General features: G+C 34.7%; 1 long non-coding RNA gene across 1 annotated transcript in view; it reads right to left on the reverse strand.

Annotated features, from left to right (window-relative positions):
- Positions 1-9,205: 9,205 nt before the first annotated feature.
- LOC118763226 overlaps positions 9,206-18,630 on the reverse strand; it is a 9,595-nt gene continuing 170 nt past the window's right edge. Inside the window, exons 2-3 of the long non-coding RNA XR_004998976.1 lie at positions 18,486-18,493; positions 9,206-9,369 (exon numbers count right to left, since the gene is read on the reverse strand). This is a non-coding gene — a long non-coding RNA (uncharacterized LOC118763226). The remainder of the gene's footprint in view (positions 9,370-18,485; positions 18,494-18,630) is intronic.

An 18,630-nucleotide genomic window follows, 5' to 3' on the forward strand; every position in this document is an offset into this window, starting at 1 on the left:
AAGAACGTTTAGCAGATTTTCTAAAAGAACATTCACGGTTCACCAGGCGAGCCTTAATAAAAGATTGAGATGCTCCTATATAGCAAAAGTTTTTACCACCAGTTTCAACTATAGCTTGGTCTACTAAATTCTTTCGTTTGCAATCATTTTAAAATTTACATTGCTCTTTAACTCTATAATCACAAACTCTACTCATATTATCACTAGATATAATATATATATATTTGGCATATTTGGCTTTAGAAATTTTTTCGTTTGCCCTTATTTATAAGTTGTTTATAATTTTAACCTTTAAAGGTATTTTTAAATATGCTGGCCATTGATAATTTTTTTTTTCGAAACAATTTTTATCCTACATTAAATATAGATTTAAGAGTTCACTTCCGGACTCTCTCACTGTGTGAGAGCCTCAGTTCAGATCGCACGTGTCTTAAATGGGCTGGAGTATTTCTATTTTGGGTGTATTTGAGGTACTTAATTGTGCTCATGACTTAGTGTTTTGCTTCTTCCATGGGTATGAGTAAGTACATCATTTATTTCTTTGCTACATTTATCACTGACGAAGGGAGGGTTCTCACGAACTAACCCTGAAATCGGTCCGATATGGTAATAATGGAATTTTTTAGAAATTTCTGTCGGCTTTTTTTCGAGTAGCGTGCGTATTGTGATAAATTATATGGTACTGGACAATATGTCCAATTTTCGGCATATTTGGCATTAGAAATGTTTTCGTTTGCCCTTATTTATAAGTTGTTTATAATTTTAACCTTTAAAGGTATTTTTTAATATGCTGGCCATTGATAATTTTTTTTTTCTTCGAAAAATATTTTATCCTACATTAAATATATATATATATTTATATATATATAACATATATTTACACACACACACACACACACACACACACACCACACATATATATATATATATATATATATATATATATATATATATATATATAGATATTGTATATATAATAAGTGTAGATCGTATACGAGTGGGTATGTATTTATAGAAGAGAAGTTTGAAAACGCCACTATATATGATAAATTTTAATTTTCTTAAAAATTTTACATGTTTCGGTTCATCTTGAAAAAAAAACCATATCAAAAATATTTAAAAAAGTTAAGTGTAATAAAAAATTTCATAATTGTTTCTTACTGGTCTCAACCGAATCCATGTGGTGGTGTTTTGTCGGTAGTAATATCAGGCACAAACACCCGACATACACGTCTCCAGGAAATTAGAACTACACTTATAAAAAGAAATTTTCCACAGCCCCTAATAGACAGTGCAATCCAACGAGCACTTAAATTAAGTATAGAAGACCTGAGACAAACAAAACCAAGAAAGAAAGAAAAATTAAAAACCCTTCCCTACATCTCTACACACAACCCACTTAACAATGAGGCCTTCAACACCATACTACAAATCACAGCCCAACTAAAGGGAGACCCAAAGATAAACCGGATCCTCGAAACACACACCATCATTAAAAGTAAACGGCAACCAACATCCTTAAAAAAGATTTTAACCCAAGCTAAACTGCACTCAACAATAACCACAAAACCAGCAGTTAGAAAATGTGGAAAGCCCAACTGCGGAATCTGTGTCAACTTGGTAGAAGGTTCAGAATTTACATTAGAACAAGGCCATCAGTTTGCCATCAGAACAAACTTCACCTGTTCATCAGAAAACTTAACTTACGTCTTAACATGCGCAGGTTGTAATAGGCAGTATATAAGCCATACAAAGAACAGCTTACGAAAAAGGATCGTAGTGCATAAATACCAAATTAGAAATCCTGAATACAGGAAAATACCAGTCAGTGGACACATAGATAGATGTGCTTCAAATAAAAATCCGAAATTCACAACTTGCCCTCTTTACAAATTCAGTGATAGCGTAACCTTCACGCAACGCCAAAATAAAGAACTTTATTTCATTAGAAAATTCGGACCAAGTTTGAACACCCTTGGTCTTCCGAAAAGAAAAATGGAATTCTACCTCAACCACCACGATCACTACGACAGCTACCACTATCACTACTACTACAACTACCACTATCACTACTGTTACAACTACGATCAGCAGTCCTCCACTACTGCTGCTTCTGCTGCTACTGCCACAGCTAAGCTGCTGCAACCCCACCCACCACCACGGTTACTACTACTACGACCAACAGTCACTGCTACTACTGCCATTTCAGCCACTGGTCATTCTGCTACTGCTGCTACAGCCACAGCTAAGCTGCTACAACCAATGAGCTGCTGCAACCCCAACCACCACCACCACGGTTACTACTACTGCGACCAACAGTCACTGCCATTTCAGCCGCGGGTCATTCGAACACAAGACAGCTAAAAACAACCACGTGGATCCTGTCTAGACCAGTAAGAAACAATTATGAACTTTTTTTTATTACACTCAACTTGAAACTTACAGCTATTATACTTACTACCGACAAAACACCGCCACATGGATTCTGTTGAGACCAGTAAGAAACAATTATGAACTTTTTTATTACACTTAACTTTTTAAAATATTTTTGATAACGTTCGTTTTTTCAAGAAAAACCGAAACATGTAAAATTTATAAGAAAATTAAAATCTATCTTATATAGTGGCCTTTTCAAACTTCTTTTTTATAAATATATATATATATATATATATATATATATATATTTGTATCAATACTTGATTGATTATCGTCTGAAAACTTCACGTCTTCCCTCTGTTTTTACACATATACATGTACATATATATGTCGAACTAGCTTTGTTCGCCTACGCACATATTTATCTATGTGTATAAGGGTTCGTGTACGTTTTATTCTCGAATAATTCATGCCGTTTTTTTTTTAATTCGCGCAGAAATTAAACGCATTAGCAAAATATTTCGTGTTATTTGAAAGAGATGTCGGCTTAACACCTCGATTAACTGCAAAAAGCAAATGGTGTCGGATATGCTCAGTTTTTCCACTTGACATTCGATTTTAATTATCTGAAAATACAAAAGAATCAATATTAAAAAAGAACATTATCTTGTAGGGCAAAAAATTCTCTTTCAAATAACATAAAACATTTTCCTAATGCCTTTTACTTCTGAGTGCATTTTAAAATTTAAGATAAAAAATGCTTATGAATTATTCCTCAACCCAATACTTGCAAGTACAAATATGTGTCCATTCTATACAAGAAACCGAAACGGGAGTCGATCACTGTTCGGAGAATTAGTGAAAAGTTAATATAACTCTTGAATTATAAATTGATGTAAACAAACTTTATTCTTCCCAACAAGTCAAGCAAGATTGTCAGAAATTGTATTATAGCAACAAAACATCTATCAAACAGAGTGTTAAGTTTATAATCATATGACAAAACTTAATACTGTCAATTAGGTCAGGTCTTCCTTTTCTATTGGACTTTCCTCTGTCTCCTGTTTCTGAAGAAGAGCTTTGCTCGAAACGTAAAACCACCTTTCTTTCCTTCCCTGAGCGTGTGCTAATACTTTACATGTACCATGTACTCGCGTTGTTGTTTTATCTATCTTCGTCTATTATTGAATTTATATATATATATATATATATATGTTTGTTTATATATATAGCTGTATATATATGTGTGTTATGTATGTATCTATGTATATGTATATATATATATATATATATATATATATATATGCATATATTTATGTGCATTTATATATATGCATATACATATACATACGTGCACACACATACACACTCAAACACACACGCACACACATATATGTAGTTATGTACATATATGTGTTAGTACCTCTGTGTTGAATTGAAACTCGATGTAGCTTTTAGCACACAAATCACATAACGTTACGGTATTATTTTGAGTAAGTAACCTTAATAGAGGTATCTGGTTTCGTTCACCTGGGAGTAACACGTCAACTAAGAATCAATTAATACATTCTGTAGCAGTTTTATTTTATATAAATGAGATTGCATCTAAAGTACTGAGAACCTCTATAATCGTAGAAAATAAAAATTATCGAAATATTTGATCAATAATGTTTTCAAAAGTTTAACTGGGTAAGATTTTCAGTAAGGAACACAAATAAACAAGAATAAGCACTTAAGAAACCATCAAATGAAATATAATATATTGTGTTTCTCAACGTATTCTACTCGTATATTACTGGAATATACATATAGACAAAACCGCCTTCTAAATGTCGCTTTAGGAATTCAGACATATCTCTAAAGCAATATATTCAACATACGTGCTCATTGACATATCGCTTGTTTATATATATATATATATATATATATATATATATATATATATACATATATATATATATATATATGTAGCATAAAATTCACACACACACACCTACATACACATATTTGTGTATACCTTTGTAAATACTATAATAATAATGGTAATACTAATTATGCTGCTGCTACTGATGATGATGATGATGATGATAATAAAATAATAAAATAATAATAATAATAATAATAATAATAATAATAATAGTAATAGTAATAATAATAATAATTATAATATCACATTGATAAAAGCACTAACGCGCCACGGTGTAGGATGTGCTCTGAAAAAGGAGAAAGTTAAATTGATATTGTGTTCTGTAAGCTCGCACAACGCGAATATAAAAGGAAACACGACAATGTGACCAGATATGTCCACTGGCTGTTGTGCGGTAAAGCAAAACTCGAGAGAGCCGCACAGTGGTATGAACACAAACCAGAAAGAGCGATGGGGTGAAGGCGGCTAGCTGGCAGAGTCGTTAGCACGCCGGTCGAAATGCTTTCTGGTAATTCGTCCGCCGCTGCTTTCTGAGTTCAAATTCCGCCGAGGTCGACTTTGCCTTTCATTCTTTCGGGGTTGATTAAATAAGTACCACTGATTAAATAAGTACGCACTGGGGTCGATATAATCGACTTAATCCGTTTGTCTGTCCTTGTTTGTCCCCTCTGTGTGTAGACCTTTGTGGGCAATAAAGAAATAAGAAAGAGTAATGGAAAAACAACATTACAAAATACTCTGGGATTTTAACATGCAATGCTACCATGTCATAGATGCGAGACCACCATATATTCTGCTCATCCATGAAGATGAAGAAGAAGTAAAGATAAAAGTGTTGCAATACCAGGCGATTCGAGGGTGAAATGTAAGGAAACAGAAACGATTGAGAAATACCAGCCAATTCGGGACAAGATAGGACAGTTATGGGGTATGAGGAAAGTAATGGTGATACCATTGGTAATTGGAGCATTAGGAGAAGTTTCCGAGGACTATCCAAAACATACTGAAAATATTGGACTTGCTGTCAGGCTCGAGTTGCTTCAGAAGACAGCATTGCTGTGTACAGATTGCATTCTAAGGAAAGTATTGTTTATTTGAATCACAGGAAATGGTCCTACTTGAAACCTTTGGTGATTTGTTGTTGCCTGCTTTCAATTAAAGAATAACCGATAATTAAGAATTATCCTAGAGTCTTTCATAATAATAATAATAATAATAACAATATTAATAATAATAATAATAATAACAATATTAATAATAATAATAATAATAACAATATTAATAATAATAATAATGATAATAATAATAATCATAACGGATGCAAAGATCAACTGCTAATTAATCGTATGATCCATCAGAACTGTCACAACAAGCGCAGAAATCTCAGCTCCGCACGGATTGACTATAAAAAGGCCTTCGACAGTATACCGCATTCATGGATCTTGAAATCGCTGGACATCTTCAAAATTTCCCCTGTGATTTCAAGCTTCCTGAAGCATAATATGTCGTTGTGGAATACGAATCTCCAATTATACCACTCTAATGGAGTACTTGGCTCAGAGAATATAAACATCAACTGTGGAATTTTTCAAGGTGACTCACTTTCACCTTTAATATTCTGCATAGCCCTAATACCCCTTACAAGTGAATTAAACAGAACAGGGTATGGGTATAAAATTGTCAATAAAAAAATAAGCCATCTATTTTATATGGATGACTTAAAACTTTATGGTAAAGACGATAATGAACTTGAAGGCTTATTGCGCACTGTGAAAGCATTCAGCGATGACATCGGGATGGAGTTTGGGCTTGAGAAGTGTGCTAAGGCCACTTTCCAGAAAGGGAAAGTGAAGACCACAAATTCAGTCGTGTTAGATGTTGACACAGTCATAAGAGAGCTAGAGCAAGAAAAACATACAAATATTTAGGGGTAAATGAAGGCTCTGGTATTCAGCATGCAAGCATGAAAGAGAAGATCAGGAAGGAATGTTATAGGAGAGTTCGAGCAGTCCTGAAATCTGAACTAAATTCACGTAACAAGGTGTTAGCTATAAATTCCTTAGCGGTTCCAGTTGTTACTTATAGCTACAATGTGTTGAACTGGAATATGAGTGAAGTAAAGAATATAAATAGGAAAATACGCAAGCTGCTGAGTTGTAATAGGATGCCCCACCCAAAGGCAGACGTAGATCACCTTTACCTCCCCAGAGCCCAAGGAGGTCGAGGCCTGATCCAATTTGAACTAGCTTACAAAACAACCACAATTGGACTGGCCAAATATCTTGAAATAACGAATGACTGGATGCTAAAGCTCGCGGAAAATCACGAGAGACGAAAGAAGCTTCATTCTATCATAAAGGATACCCAAACTGAACAACCCGAGGGAAGTACGGCAAATATTGTTGCAAAGAAGGTAAAAATAATGGCAACGAAAAAAGCGCACAAGTAATTGGCTGATAGGTGGGAGGAGAAACCTCTGCACGGCAAATATGTGGCCCGTAGCAAACAAGCTGTTGTTGACAAGAAGCAAAACCATCAGTGGCAACGGAGCTGAGGGCTAAAAGCAGAGAGCGAAGGTTTCATCCTGGCTGCTCAAGATCAAAGCCTATTAACCCGGAACTACCAGGCCAATGTGATGAAAAATGGAGCAGACCCAAAATGCCGATTCTGCAACGACATGATTAAAACAGTGGACCACCTAATCTCTGGATGTAAAGTCTTAGCACCAGTGGAGTATAAATTAAGACATGACAGAGTTGGCCAATATCTCCACTGGCTAATAAGTCGGCATTACAATATCAAAACTGCCGACAAGTGGTATAATCACCACCCTGAGGCTGTAACTGAAAGAGAAAATGTAAGGATTCTGTGGGACTTTCCAGTACATACAGACCGAACCATCAAAGCCAATAAACCGGATATTGTTGTGAATGACCAAAACAATAACGTTTGCTTATTGATCGACATGAGCATCCCCCGAGATCATAATATCTCGGCGAAAGAATTTGACAAGCTCAGAAAATATAAAGACCTGCTAATTGAAATTGAGAAAATGTGGCATCTCAAGGCGGTTACAATACCAGTGATCGTAGGAGCACTAGGAATGATCGAGAAGGGAACCGAAAATTATATGAGAATGATCCCTGGCTTACCATCCCTGCAAAAAGTGCAAAAGATTGTCTTAACTGGTACATCACACGTATTAAGAAGAGCATTGTCGATGTGTGAACTATTACTACCCATGTATTTTAATTTAACTTTATTTCTATAACAAAAAGAACGAACTAGTGAGTTTAGTTTAATGGCCTACCAATGTATACTATGAGTTTCTTTGCCCTAGGAGTCGGGAAGACACTCGGTAAGAAATAGAAGCAAATTTGAAAGAAGAAGAAAAACCCATAAATGATAATAAAATGAGATAGCGAACTTAGAAACTATGAGAAACACAAATGTATCAATCATCTTTTACGTGAGTATATTAGGCTAGCGCAGAAAGAGTGAAAGTGCAAGCATGACATTGTAGGTAAAAGACTGCATTGCGGTGTTGGCTGAGTGGGTTCAAAATAAGAGGAAAGCAATGTAAACACGAAGCAGAGGCTGTGACAGAGAATGAGAATTACATTACAATAACTTATGGAACTTCCCCATAAAGACTGGGCATACTATTAAAGCAAGAAGGCAGATATGATTATAGGGGACAAAATATAGAGTGTATTGTATGCAACTCTCTATGATACCAGAGTTGATAGCAAAGAAATTGAAAGAATTAAGAAATTATTGTATCATGGGTAGAGCTGAAATGACTGTAGAAAGTAAGACAACAAATATTTCTATGGTAATTGTTGAAATTGTGATATTACCCAGAATTCTACCTAAAAGACTGAAAGATATTGAAACTGAAAATCGTATTGTCGACCTGCAAAATGTACCATCCTGGATTCTGCAAGAATCCGAAGAAATTTGCCTAAAATTTGAGGAGACGTTTCATAAATATACCGCCGAATTTTCGTTCGGGTCGATTTAAGATGGACAAGAAATATGAATGGTTAATCAGGTATCCGTTACTTGAAGTGTTTTGTTAGGATATAATATACAAAAAGCATATGTAATATCTAATATTTTAATGAATATATCGATATAGTCTATGACAGAAGAAGTGATAAGTTTACTTTAAAGCGAGAGGGTGTGTGAGTTTATTTTGGGTGGGTTTTAATGTAAATGTGTAGAAGAGACCGGGGTTAGTTGACTACATTTTTTACATTTTCACTGACAGAGCAATACTATTTAATGTGTTCTACTGCATCTTGTATTACACGCATAAATCAACCATAGCAGAAGACTTACAAAGCTAGAGATCTCATCTGCTTATTGTCTGGATATATATTTTGTGTATTTTCTGAGACCACTTAAATGTGAGACCACATATAATGGGGCATGTTGACACATGAATGCATTTTCTTGGAACGTACATGTTAGTGGACAGAAACACATGATATAAGCTTGTTGGTTTGATCAAAGGCCATTATTACAGTTTCATTACATATCAGATTCACAGTTTGGGCATGTGAATATTGTCAGACCTGGTGTGCATGCTTCGTGAACCCAACCTTTACAATCAGAACCCTGAAGCCACACTTTCCTTCCTTTGCTGTTGGAAAAAGGCTCGCAGCAGACTAAGCAATAGCACTCTTCCTCATCAGAGGTATCACTTTCTTGAATTTTAACTTTTTTCTTAATAGTTGGACCTTTTCCCTTCGTTGACCTGCCCTTACTGAGTCCCTTTCCTGTCGTTCCTTTATCAATGTTTGTCTGAACAATGGACCATCAGGCAGCGATGGAGGTGCTAATCCATCTGGTTGGATGTGTGAGGAGCAGTTTGTGAAATTTTTTCAACACTTTGTGAGGAATGTGAAATGTTCAAAGCAGTCACTGTGCCTTCTCTTGCTGGACAATCACAATTCCCACCTTAGTATCGAGGGGCTGACTTATGCATCAGACAATGGCATCAGCATGCTTTCTTTCCCACCTCACTGCACACACAGGTTACAGCCGTTGGACAAAGCGGTCTATAGACCACTGAAGAAGTACACAAACACTGCCATTGATGACTGGCATATTAACCATCCTGGCCAGACCATGAACGTTTATGACGTTCCATGTATTATCAAAACTGCATGGCCATTGACTGCAACTCCGACGCACATTCTTAGTGGCTTTTCTTCTACAGGAATATGCACTTTTAATCGCAACATTTTCACAGACAGCGACTTTGCACGAAGCTGTGTCACTGACCGACCGGATCCTGCACTTTCAGCACAATGGGCCTTACGCACCTGCAACACAAGCACCATAGCCGCCAGGTCTTTTCTTATACTAACAGCACTACTATGATGTCATTAAATCGTCCGAAAGTAGTTTCACATTTTCTCTAGAGAAAATGTGTCAACTTGCCCCTGTAGTCAATTTGCCCCGGTCTCACCTACCTGAAAGAGTTTTCAAAGCTGATGCTACACCGAAAACCCACTCATGCATTCCCCACACACATACATACACATATATATTAATAAATGTAAACATATATTTGTAGGTTAATAGTTAATCTTCAAACTTTTATTTATTTCCATAGTTACGTTAGAATACATGTTGCAATGAAAATTAATTGCTTTTTTAGTATGTTAATAGAATAAAAGATTCTAATTTAATTAAGTATAGAATCTATGATACAATATGCTATTGTAGTCTTGTCGTTTTGAAATTTAATACCGGAAGTACTTAGGTTAACCTAAGTCTAAAGAACAACATTATGTATCTTAATGCAATAGATTATTTGGCAATGTAACCGGCATTAATTCACGATATTAAGATATAATGATGTATTTCCGTAAATAGATATTACATTTATATCTGACTATCAAGACATTTAAAATACATTAAGTCGCTGAAATTATACAATCGCTTTTACATAGATTTATTGCCACTTGAATATAAAATGTATTTATAATACATAAATAACTATAATGAAAATACAATTAAATGAGAACGATATCCAATTGTAGCATTAAGATGAACATTTCTAGTTTAGAAGACATTGGAAATGTGTTGAAAGTAGATAAAAAAAAGTAATTAATTTAGTACAAATACTTTTATTTAAAATTTCTTTCATTTCCTTCTTATTAGAAAATTTCCAATTTAACGGATTATATCTTTTAAAAGTGAATATTAATCCCATGAGATGCTTCTGATGTCTTTTATAGATACAAACGACATTATTTCAGCACAATACGTATGAGTAGGTATTGTTTTGGGAGTATTTACGAATATAAAAACTTTCAGTTTACTGAACAAAGTAAATTGCTTAATTGCTAAAAACAATAAGCGATAAGAAAAATAATGTTCAAAAATTTCTCCTAAATAATTTGGAAAAGAGACGAAATTTGGAATAATCATAAAATAATAAATTCGATAGAATTGTCTCATAACATCATATTTTTAATACATAAGACTGAGAAATATAAAGATAAATATAAATTATAAAAAAATATTATATTCTCAAAACACTGTAACAGCTGCAATAATTACATGTATGCAGTTTAGAAGGTAATGCTGCAAATAATAATACGTAACATAACAAATTCAGAATATATGAGATAATACAAATTATGGAGAAGAATGTAGCAAACTGAAATATATTGCAATGAACTTTTGAACTTGATATTTGTATATTACTTGGTATACTGAAACAGATCGAATGATATGGTATAATAAAACAAGATAATATATATTTAATGCTAATTTAGACATCAAGAGTTAAAACATTTTTTAAGGTTAAGTAGTGAAGATATAGAGTATTGGCCATTAAATGAGCTTCTGTTATATTTTGGATGCATATATATGTGTGTGTGTGTCTGTATGTGTGTGTATGTGTGTGGGTGTATGTGATTAGTAAAATATTACCTATATGAAAAACAAAATTGCTTTCATATGTATAGTTAATGTTCTAAATATTCTGTCTGCACATTAAACCTAAATTCTATGTTGGAACTTAGAAAATAGATTTTCATGTTTTAATTGGGTGTTTTATAAGTTTTATTTTCAAACATAGTATTTTTTGACGTTATACGATATGATGTGATGGCTAACATTAAATTCCAAAGATCCGTTCACAGCAAGGTGACCGTGATTCTTATCTGTTTTCAGAAAGCTTATGTATGTTAATAGAAACGGGTTCTAAATAAATTGGCTGTTATTTTGCTATAGAGTATTGTACCAAATTCGTATCGACAGTGGTACACTAGACCGATTCTCTGGAGTGCAAATTACGTTTTAAGAGAAAATTATTATTACTTTAACATCTATTTGATCTAATGTGGTTGGAATACTGTCATTTTCATTAGTATTGGGTTTTGCTAATTCTTGTGTAAAATCATATGTTGTTGAATATGCGACTGGCCGTTTATTATTTTCCCGCTTAACTGGGAAGTACTTAGGGCAAATTTTGCAAATTGTTATGCATAATACGGCGTGTAAATCACATTTTACGTTGGATAGGTGTTACATATACATTGTTGTTACTCAATAGGAAACTAATTTCGATGAATTAGCTACCCATTAGAAAACAAATTAGTAAGTCACAAGGATATATTGTAAAGTAAAATATTCATTATATTCAAGTAGTGGTAGAGAATTGGTTGTTTTATTGTCGGCCCACATATTGTCAATTAAGTGTTATTGAATTTGAAAGAAACAGAAAATAATTTTACTGTGAAATGTTATTACGTGGAAGGAACATTGTTGAGCGGAGAATACACATGACTTTTTTATAGCAAAAATACACAAATAATTTGTGCATTAAAATTGCGTTATAATAATCCTGTCTACAACAAGTAAAAGGCTTGAAATTTTTTTTGGGTGGGGAGGGGGTAAGTCAATTACATCACTCCCTGTACTCGACTGGTATTTGTTTCATCGACCTTGTTTCATCAACCCGACCCCGAAAAGATGAAAGGTAGATTCGAATTCTGAGGAATTTGAACTGAGGCCGTAAAGAGAGATGAAGCGTCGCCAATAATTGTGTCAGGGGTGCTAACGGTACTGCCAGCTCACCGCCATAAATTAAGCTGTAATAATATACTGTCATCTCAATATCACCTATCATCATACGTGTATAGATCACGCAGAGCATATAACACAAAATAGCTATGAATTCGGAGTCATTTGAACATTTCTGAACGAACAGATGTAATTTCACTTTTAGATGTATTAGATGTTTTCGCCATTTTATAAACTCTACGTACGCACGAAGGCCTCTCATCTTTACACGCATACATACTCACACAGATACAGACACATACATATACGCATGCATACATACATACATACATACATACAAACAAAGAAAAATACGCTGGAGATGTTGAAATTCCAATGAAGGAGCTTGACATCTAGGCTAGAAACCGGGTCTTTCTCTATTTGCAAAAAATCCTTGAAATGAAACTGAATAATGACATCCATAACTCCATAATTCATACACTCATACACACAAACATGTAAGGTCACTCCAGGATACAAAATGACTGCTTGAAATGCCTGCAAACACATCAAATAATATATACATTTGAGGGGGTACCCAAAAGCAATGTTATTTTGTTCACTTAATTTTACATGTTTACACTTTTATCACTTTCAGAATATTCTCCAGTTGAAGCAGTGCATCGGTCCAGGTGCGTTTTCCACTATTCGAAGCAGTGTCGGACCCGTTGCGAAGAGATACCTTTTAACGCCTCCGTCGTTTTTTCTTCACCTCTTCCGTATCTTCAAATTCCGTAACACCAGCTTTCATAACCAGTGATAGCCTTCGAAAAAATATCCGGATGAACTTCCCACTGTTCTTTCAGTTCATGACACGCATTCAGTCGTCACTACTTTTGATCTTCCGTGAGTAAGCGAAGCACAAATATTGCTGTAACTATTTTCATTCACAATTCCACCATGAACATTCTTTGGCAGAAGCCCCAGGTCACACCATCCATAACAACAAATTTGTCAGTTGTTGAATGACCGTCTTCCGTGATCAGGTCATGAAATTTCATGGTGTTTTCATTCGTTCGAGTGGTCGAAGATCGCCCTGGACGCGGTTGGTCTACAAGTGACAAGTGACCATAGATTTACATTCATAACTAACAATAAGTGTATGAAATAAGCACTACACCTAGTGATCGAAATATAATCTCTAAGACGATATACGATATCTTTATAAACAGATATCAACTATCAAGTAGAGTATTCTACTGCTAAATATACGGTGAAGATATTTTAAGTGATTTTAGAATTCTATTCATGAGTTAATATTCTGTATTAATGTTAGTTGAATATTGTATCAAATATATGCAATAAAATCAGTGTAAGTCAAGAAATCAGTTTGATGTAATCGACTTTTTCGTCCCTCACATTTGGAACATAGAATTCAAACGATAGAGACAAAATTAATTTCGAAATCAGACTGTACAATTCAATCATTTAGAGGGAGAAGTTTGACCGACATGCCCTGGCTTCAGAGTCGTTTCAAAGACAAAACACATCAATGAAGATAAAACGCTACCAAGACACAATGGTTACATGCGGCTATTAAATATAAATATATCTTGCAGTGGTAAATTCGTACAAACTCATCTCTCACTCCAGCTAATGTGGCAGTGCATGTGACACGCAGACACATTAGCTGCTTTCACAGTATTTGAGATGGTGTAACTTAAGAGCAGTGTATAAAAACAAAATATCATGTTTGATTATGTATTGGATCTTCTCTGCATTGTTAATGTGCACCTATTTGCTTGGTGGTACTAAATTATGTTTCATAGCTGTAAACTGTTAGTATGTATTTGAAATCAACCGGAGCCTCAAAAGTCTGTGGATATCATCAAATATTTTTTCACTTTTGTTTCATATATACAAATTTTCGTTTGTTTAAAGCCATGGTGAGTGAAGGACAACAAACTGAAAAACATGTTTTAGACACTGAGGTTCGATATTAGAAGTACTTGGTTTCTATATCTAGTCGATTGTGAAGCCACTTATTGATCTGCCGGTAAGTTTCCTCGCTATTGTATATGTTATCTCTTAATTCTGTTGATCATGATATTTATAAAACCATTTATCTTTCAAATCGTCGTTCCAGTTAATTGGTTTGTCCGAATTCGCTTTCGAACATAGGTAAGTTTAATAGCTGACGTCAGCAGCTACAGCCTTATCCAAGTGACTAAACCTGCACAAAATATACTCATCCAGTAATCTAACACAGCTGTGAAGAAAAAATTGTAAGATAATTTAAAATTTTTCCTTATATTGCAGGCAAAGTTATGACTAAGATATGAAAATTACATAGAAATAATGACACATTTCATAAAAAAAGATATTCTTCCTTTATGTGGTGTCACAAAACGGTTGGATTGAATGATAAATAGCAACTGATCCTGTCATACATCTAAGATGAAATTTGTGAGGAAATACACTAAAAAATATATGTATTTTAAATAACTATGGCAGCTCCGAGAAAAATCATAAGAAATATAAGTATAATTTCCTTGATAATTTTATTTTTGACATTTGCGTTGCATGCACGTTGTTGGAAACTATATATTTCAAGTAAGTTTTTGATATGTATGCATACAAACACACACAAACACACACACGCACAAACATATATATATATATACATACACACATACACACAATCACGCAAATATCGTTGAAAATCAATCCAATTTATGAAAAGAAAATTTATATACAATAGATGTTAAAATAAAAAAAAACATACAGTCCCACCACGCAAGTTAAAGGAAAGTGATAGCCAAAAGTCAGGAGTGAATGAAAAACAAACAGAAAAAAACCCAGAAAACCCCAACTACTATTCTTTATTTGAAAGTTTGACAATGAAAAATGATAGCAATAATTTCTAAAATATGAACAGGAGACATATTTTGGAGGAAGTGTATAGTGAATTAAATAGACGTTAATACGCGACAGCTATTGTATATTATAAGTAGAAAGAGGAAAAGCAATGTTAGTATCAATGGTGTTCGAAATGAGAGTAGATGGAATCGCAACTGAATACAAGTTATTGTATTTGACCTTGTAGCGTTTCTGTCAATTTTACCGACCCTTAAAAACATAATAATAATATATAAAAAAAAATAACGCCAAAGACGTCATTCACATTTAAGCATGATACATGATGACATATGTCATCCTTTCGTTAGCTACGTTAGGTGCCGATGTTGTTGTGCGCAAACGCATATAACTTCTCAGAACAACCATACATGTGACAGCTGTACCCACACCACGCAAGTATTCGCTTTTAATTGAGATGACTTCAGCAAAATGAAATGAAATTACATGATCGAGAGGGCAGTACAGCATCTGGTTCGAGAATCGTAGGCACTATCTTCTGACTATGAACCAAACAGACCGGACCACTAGGTGAAGTGCCTTAATGAATTAATAACATAATAATATTATAAATATTGATATTGTTTCCAACATAGGTTCAGCATAAATACATATTTGTCTAAACATTGTTTTGTTTCTGAGAAGGCCCATTCCATTCAGATAGCATTTTGAACGATTTTCTTCATGTCCTTCATAACATAATCCTTCATAAGATTTTCGTAGTGCTGTGATATAAACGCTCTCTTCTATTATTACTCACATTTAAAGAGTGAGAAAGAGCGAGAAAGAGAGAGAGAGAGAGAGAGAGAGAGAGAGAGAGAGACAGACAGACAGACAGACAGACACTTTTCTATTATTACTCACATAGTCCATTTAAAGAGTGAGAAAGAGCGAGAGAGAGAGAGACAGACAGACAGACAGACAGAAAGAGGGGGAATAAGGGAATGAGGGATGAAAGGAAAAAACGAGTTCAATACTTGACTTGTTAATAGAATACAAAAAAGGAGAAATAGCTTTGCTTCGTTTAGATTTGAACACAGAGCCTCTGTTTCCCGTCTTTAGCATTAAATGTATGTGGAGTTCATAATTGTACGGATTTATGTATATGAAGATGTGTGTGATGGATACATACAGTCAACCTTTCAAATTTTGTGCCAAGCCATCAGTTTTCGAATTCAAGGTGCTTCTGTTAAAAATGCCGTTGTGTCACAACTGAGGGTCAAGCCATACGTTTTAAAGAAAAGTAGGTAGCTGGAAGCTGTTGTAGAATCCATGCAATGAACTGTCAAAAGCCCTGTCTCTTTGTTCATATAACTTATAGTGTTTCTGCATTAAACAACTGGCATACTCACCATCAAAAGCAAAGAACCATTATGTGAAGGTGAGTATGAAAGTGAATAAGTTTATATAAATTTATGTGTTTGTTTTGGTATATTTCTCTAGCTTTTGATCTTGTGCATATGGATCCGATAAAATAAAACTCCAATCAAGTAGGCCTTTTCTTGTAACGATGACTTTTATAACATGTACATACACACAGTCGGATATGTAATACCCAGCAGGAACTCAGATTAGGTTACGCATGAAGTGATTAGTTTTTGCCAAGAATGAACTTACAGGAAGTGTTGTCGGAAAGTTCTCTTACATATAACGAATGAATTCTTCATGTCCACCATTTCATATTGGTTTAAAATACTGGCACACGGCCGACAATTCTAGGGATTGTAACTCGATTACATCGACCCCAGTAATCAACTAGTACTTATTTTATCGACCCACAAAGAAGGAAAAGCAAAGCTGACTCGGCGGAATTTGAACTAAAAAAGCAGAGACAGACAAAATGCCGCTTAACATTTTACCTGATGTGTTAACTGTTCTGAGAGCTTATCGTCCTCGTCTGCCATTTTATATTACTACACGATTAAATCGGCGCATTGACAGAATCGTTAGCTTGCCGGGAAAAATGCTTAGGGCTATTTCTTCTGTCTTTATATTCTGTGTTCAAATTTCGCGGAGGTCGACTTTGCCTTTCAAGTTTTCAGTTTTCGATAGAAGTAGTACCAGCTGAGCACAGGGGTCGATGTAATCGACTTATCTTCTCCTTCGAAATTGCTGGCCTTGTGCCAAAATTTAAAGCCGATATTACTACACGATTGCTGTAGGTCCTATTAGATTTCAACAAAGGACTTTAGTAACAACAATATTGATAATCTTCCAAATAACAACAGTAAATAAAAGCAAATCAACTGAGCTGGAAGAACGAAACTCCTCAAACTAAAATATAAAAACAATCAACAAAATGACGATCAGAATAATATCCACAATGAAAAGAAAGGAGTACGCCATGTCTAATACAACCACCGCCCTTGTCAAAAGCACATGGAAAAATGGGACTAGTAAAGCACCACAAGTAACAGCAGCACTAGCACTGGCAGCAACAGTGCAGCAGCAGCACTACCACCACCACCATAGCCAGCGCTACCACTGTGTCATCATGATATAGATGCCTTCGGCAGCAATAGTAACCATTATAAAAGCGATTACAGTCAAAGAGCTGCTAAAATTGATTAACCATATATATATACAAAATAAATAGATAAAATATACAAAATAAATAAATAGATAAAAAAGGCCGCGTCACTCGACCTGAAGGATAATAAAATTGTCACATTTGGGTTTCTGGATGCGGGCGAGACACTGCAACTTGTAAAGGTCGTTTTGGTGTACACGTACCAAATGAAAAGGCCGACAAAGGCTTACGAGTATAAGAAAATCCTTATCAGGGGCATGTGATACGAGAGAGTGGAGACTATTTTCATTTCTGAATATTACGCAAAAGTCAACCCACTACCGTGTTAATAGCAAGGATTTCAGATTATGTCGTTATATGTGGTTAGGCAAGCGATGAATTTGTGAGCTGTGATTGAAAAGCTAGAAGCAAGCATTGGGTTACTTGTGTTAGATGTTTTGTTCAGTAAGGTAACAAATCTACAATCCTAAGGGTTCGCATGATTCGGAAAAATGAAACAAATATAGCTCTGGTATATATTTGGATCCACTCGGGAAAAATCGAAAATATCTTCCAAACCGTCAAGCTGCTGAACAGAACCAAATTATTTGTAGTAAGTGTCATAATTAAACCCACACCTTCATTAATAAGGTGTTATAGATTATATTTATGACTTCTGACCAGCGTCGGTGGCAAAAGAAGAAACAACCACATTACAACGAGAATAACAGAGAACACTACCAATAAAATGTACAATAACAACAAACGCAAGAAGAAGAAGAAGGAGGAGAAGAAGAAGAAGAAGAAAAGAAGAAGAAAGAGGAGAAGAAGAAGAAGCAGATGAAGGAGAAGAAGAAGAACAACAACAACAATA

Source organism: Octopus sinensis, linkage group LG4, assembly GCF_006345805.1.
Source record: "Octopus sinensis linkage group LG4, ASM634580v1, whole genome shotgun sequence".
Classification (NCBI taxonomy): Eukaryota; Metazoa; Mollusca; class Cephalopoda; order Octopoda; family Octopodidae; genus Octopus; species Octopus sinensis.